Below are 5,347 nucleotides of genomic sequence, written 5' to 3' on the forward strand. Positions count from 1 at the left end.
AAAAAAACAAACCTTTTTTTTATACAATTAGGCACTCAGATTGCAATCTCAGCCTCATATTGAAGATCCCAGCATGGAGAGAAAGAGTCTCTGAAAGGAACCAAGGGGAATTTGATCACAGGTGGTTTAAATTAGTTGGAAATGGCCAAATGATGATTTTCTGTTTTCTGCCACACTGATTCCCATAATCTACTTTTAATACACACAGGACGGTTTGTCCATGGCAGAGTGGCGTAAATATCTGTAGATTAAAACCGACACTTTGTGGAAAGTGTTAATCCTAAACGTAACAGCTTTTCTCTACCAGCATCATGGGCTTGGATTAGTGTAAATCTCTAAACTCAACAGGAAATTGTGTCGATAATAAGTAGAAAATTATACATTTCAGTGGCCTTTAAGATATTGATTATTCTTTGCAAATCATTTTTCTTCAGGGTTTCACTCTTTGTCTCTTACTGGTCGAGGTATTTTATAGTAAAAACATGTTTTAATAATTTCTGGATCAGTTAGTGACCCACTCAGAACTCAAAAACTAACTCTAATGTGCCAAAGCTCATTTTAATGAAATAGTATGAACTATATGAGCATTATGTTGCCTGTTAGAAAAAGCCTACTGTTTTTATTTTATTTTATATATGTTCCTGATTTTATACAGCTATGCCAAAATTATAAACAGTAAAAAATAAACCTGCTGTATCACATCTGTAGATTCTTAAATTAATGCTTTGTTTACTTTTTTAAGTACATCTTGACTACAGTTTTATATTTAACACACACTAGTAGGAAATTAATTTCCTCTCTGTTAGTAGTGATGACATTATGTGTGCCTTTAAGGATAGCACTGAATTAACCTGCTGTATTTCTGTTTTTGTTTTAATAAACACTGGCCCGTGCTACTATTTGCTTTTGTTTTTCTCTTTTTGCTCTTACTTAAATCTGGGTGGTAGTTTAATTCCAGGTATATTTAAAGAATTTCCGTTAGAGGATTTGTACATTTTACCTTTACTTGGGTTCAGAAATAGATTTCTAAATGAACAAAAAGCCTATAAGTGTGTCTTGTCGTTAATTAGCCCTTTTTACTCTAATAGCCCTAAAAAAAAAAGTAAATTGAACACTAATCAGGTCAACTAATTAGTAAATACAATCTGTTTTGAAAGAACAAAAAACAAGCTTTGAATTAAACACAGACCACTCCATCTGATCAAGTTTAAGATGTATGATATGTTTGTAGTTACGCAGCACTGATGCTTTCACACACAGTTTATGGGTCACATCATTTCAGAAATCACCTTATTTCTACAAAGACATAACCAGTGGCCCGTACACAACTGCTACCAGCTTTCAGGCACATTAGGATATTAACTAAAAGGCAATTCCCTAATGTTCCTGCTCTGTTGTTCTGATGGGGATGTGGAATGGGAGCCATCTTTCCAACAGCTACTCCGGCAGTGTATAATGGAGTGTAATGAGAGTTCCTCTGTTGTCGGGTGATAGGCCAAGTTGTTAAGAGCCGAGGTGACTGCATCAGTGTCGTTACAGCGAGCAGCTGCAGTTACTGAGTGCAAACGCAGTGGGGCAGCACTCTCCTGGCTTTCACTGCCACAAATGGCACATTGGTTAAAACAGGCATTTAGTGTGTGTGGAAAAACAGCCAGAGGTTGTTGTAGATTACTGCCTTCCTCACTCAATTACTCAGCTCTGTATCCTAAAGTGTGTCGAAGGAAATATTTAGAATGTGTTTTAGAAGATGAGAAATGGAAATTAGGACATTTTTATCTGATTTGCAATGACAAATAATATCCAGGGGGAATTCTGTTTGCATTTGAAACCATGTCTTTACCCTCAAAGCTGTGTCCCAGTTATCTGTGATGAATAGAAAAGAGTTTAGATGGTCAGCTCGCTTTTCAGCGTGTCTAATTTCCACTGAGACCACTAACAATCTAAATACAGCTGTTTTCCAGTTAGTGTGGCCGACAGTGTAACAACATTTCCCCTCTGTGTAGCAGGGACACGTGTTGAAGCCAACCCACAGGAATCACTGGTCACACTCCCCTTCAGGGTGCTCTCACAGCGATCCTTGTAAAAGCTGAGTCATCCTGGGCAGATTGAGCAAATGACTGGGTTATTCCACCCTCCCCATCTTTCATGAGGGAATTTCATTCACGTTTACAGTTTTCATTTGAGTATAAGTAGCTGAACACGTGGCGGTTTGAACAAGAAACCTTTCCAAAGAGCAGATATCTGTGGAATGCTCCTGAAAGAGTTGCTGCTTTTCTTTCTCCATTTTATCTCAGTGAGGATAGATGGCAGAAATGATGACGACCCTTTCACAAATGTGTCCTGCTAAAACAGAAATATCATAAATCTCAGTGGCTCTGCAGGAGAGCCGACGTCCTTGCCCGTTATGCTTGCAGACTGTGACAGCCTGCATCCAAGCTCACACAAGGGGTATGCTAATAAAACCGGTGCATGACATTTTCAAAAATATCTTCTCCACTTCTCTCTCTGAGCAGCTGTCCATTCTGTGCATGTCACCTGCTGCTTCTTGGTTGTATTCAGTAGAAAATCAGGCTATTTTTAGTCAATATAGCCCCCCCACAGATCCTTTACCTTCCACCTTTTACCTTGGAGGTGATGTGGGGACCAAGCTGGGATCTTTAATGCAGTTTGCCTGCAGCTGGTGCCAAGAAAATGAAATGCAGGCGTTAGTTTCCAGGGTTACCTGAGAGCAGGGGACCCCAAGGGTATAGAGGCTGTCTACTCCCGTGTTACACTAAAATTTTCATATCTTTTCTCTTGAATACGGGGAATTTACTTAGGTAACTATATATTTTTCTTTTAACATTACCTAGATTCACTACATATTTATAATAAACAAACCCTGTATGTGCAGTCTTTGATTTTATGCTAAGTGTATGGTTAAAATAAACAAGCAAACAAAAAAGGCATACATCTTCCTACAGGTCTGGCATTCAAAGTATTGTGTTAATAAAAGTATTCGTTTGGAATAACACTATCTGACCACCTAATCGAAAAGCATCAGCTGTAACATACAGGTGTGTGTTAACACTATAACAAGGTAGAAATTGATGCTTTTGCCTCTAAAGAGATATGAACTTTTATGTTTCCAGGATTAGGAGAAGACTTAACAGGTGGATTGTTTTTTTTTTTTATCTTTTTTGGACTGACTGAACAAGTGCACTTTTAAAGATGTGCCAGGAGAAAAACTTTCCCGTCTTTAAAAAAAAAATGTATATGGTAGTATGATTTTAGGGCAGGGCTGTACAATGACACAATGGGTAGCACTGCTGCCTTGCTGCAAGGTTCCGGGTTGATTCCCGACCTGGGGTCTTTCTACATGGAGTTTGCATGTTCTCCCTGAGCATGCCTGGGTTCTCTCCTGGTACTCTGGCTTCCTCCCACAGTCCAAAAACATGACTGTTAGGTTAATTGGCTTCCCTGAATTCTTCTTAGGTGTGAGTGTGTGCGTGAATGGTTTTTGTCCTGTTTGTCTCTGTGTTGCCCTGCGATCGACTGGCGACCTGTCCAGGGTGGACCCCGCCTCTCGCCCGTAGACAGCTAGAGATAGGCACCAGCAACTCTCGCGACCTCAACAGGGATAAATGTCACAGAAAATGGATGGATGGATTTTTAGGGCAGAAAAAATGGGTTTGCTTCTTTATGTATTTGCTGTTGCACTGACAACTGCAGCTGACATTGCATCCCTGGGAATCATAGTTAAATGTAAAAAAACAGCATCTCAGTGGGAGATGCAACATCAGTGGTAGCATCAATCGTTATATTTGTCTGATGCTAACATTTATTTCATTATCTAAAGTGTGTTACCATGCAAAAACATATTTTCTCAAAAATTCAATTGACTTATTTTAGACTGATAGGGAACGAGTTAAGTTGCATGGCCTCTATACACAGCACCATATTTGGAGAGAAGTAACCACACCACATACAAAGGATAAAAGTGGAGGGGGGGGGATGATCGGGTCTGTTGTTTAGTTACACGACCTGAATACCTTACTGTTATTGAGCTGGGTTATTAACAATCAACTCTACTAAAGTCAAACTGGCTCATACCCAAACAAAACTGTTGCTTAAAGGTGAGTGGTTGAAAATTGGTCTGCAGACTTTAGTAATAAAGAACATTGTTACTTCAACTTCCCAAAAGTAGTCACAGGTAATTAATCATAATGGTGTTAATGTTAATTAAAATTTGACATTGTCAAATCTATGTTTTTTTATTATTTTTACTCTGTTTTTTTACATTATAGTTAAACATGGCTAAGTCCACATCATTATTTTGATGTTTTCTTAAAACTGCATTTGACCATTACTTCTGAGCTGTGCACACTGGTGACCCTGTAAGGTCTAAAACTAGTTTTCTTTGATGTATGTCTGCATGCATGCTCTGTAGCCCAGCATCTCTGCTTATTCCTTTTTTGTTAAAACCCCTGGTTGTTTATCTTGTGTGTGTCTGTGTGAGCGAGAACAAGAGGAAGTGTGTATATGGGGGTAACAAATGGAAAGCTGGGTCTGTAGATGGCAGCAGCACTCTGGTGCCATTCCACAATTTGGAAATTGTGTTGGTTTTTTACTCTGCTCTCAAAAGCTGCCAACTGGAATTGAAATTAATCTGAAAATGAGGCATTAGGTCCATCATAAGGTGTAATATGAGAAAAGAAGGATGAATTCAGTGTCTCTTGTATGGTAGTTAAAATGCATAGCCAAGTATTTGTTTCTCTCTATATAAATACTTAATCTGAATAATAATCATTAAAAATTAACAAGATTGCACAAATTTTAAAGAAATAAACATGAGCCCCCACCTTTGTGTTGATCAGGACAGTGTAAGCCTTAGATAATGTCCTGCCTTGCCTGATTATTTTTGACTACTTTTCTTCAGTAAAAGTGATTTAAAGTGCTGACTTACGTTTTTTGGGGTGGTGAAAGAAAGGAGGAGGGCTCATTATATAAGTCATTTACATTTCCCACATTTTGGAAGTGATTGGCTGAGCGAAATGAGCCGCTGAGCCTCGGCAGCTTTCAAGCACCCTCCGGACTAAAACCTTGGAGCTGCAGGGAATAAAACCTCACACTGAGCTGCCTCTCAGCTTCTAGGAGTTTTCAGTGGTGCAGCTGTTGCAACTCGGAAGAACGCGGCTGGGGTAAAATCTGCTGTGGCTTTCATCCCACAGCATGCTGATACTGTAGTGCACACACCGCATCCATCACGCGCACTGTCACTCACAGGCTCACTCAGGCTCAGTGCAACCCACCCCTGAAGCATGGCATTTCAACATCTGGCCTCTACAGCTTCAATCTCTTCTGGGTC

This window comes from Cyprinodon tularosa, unplaced genomic scaffold (genome assembly GCF_016077235.1).
Source record: "Cyprinodon tularosa strain WSP-4 unplaced genomic scaffold, ASM1607723v1 ctg77, whole genome shotgun sequence".
Classification (NCBI taxonomy): domain Eukaryota; kingdom Metazoa; phylum Chordata; class Actinopteri; order Cyprinodontiformes; family Cyprinodontidae; genus Cyprinodon; species Cyprinodon tularosa.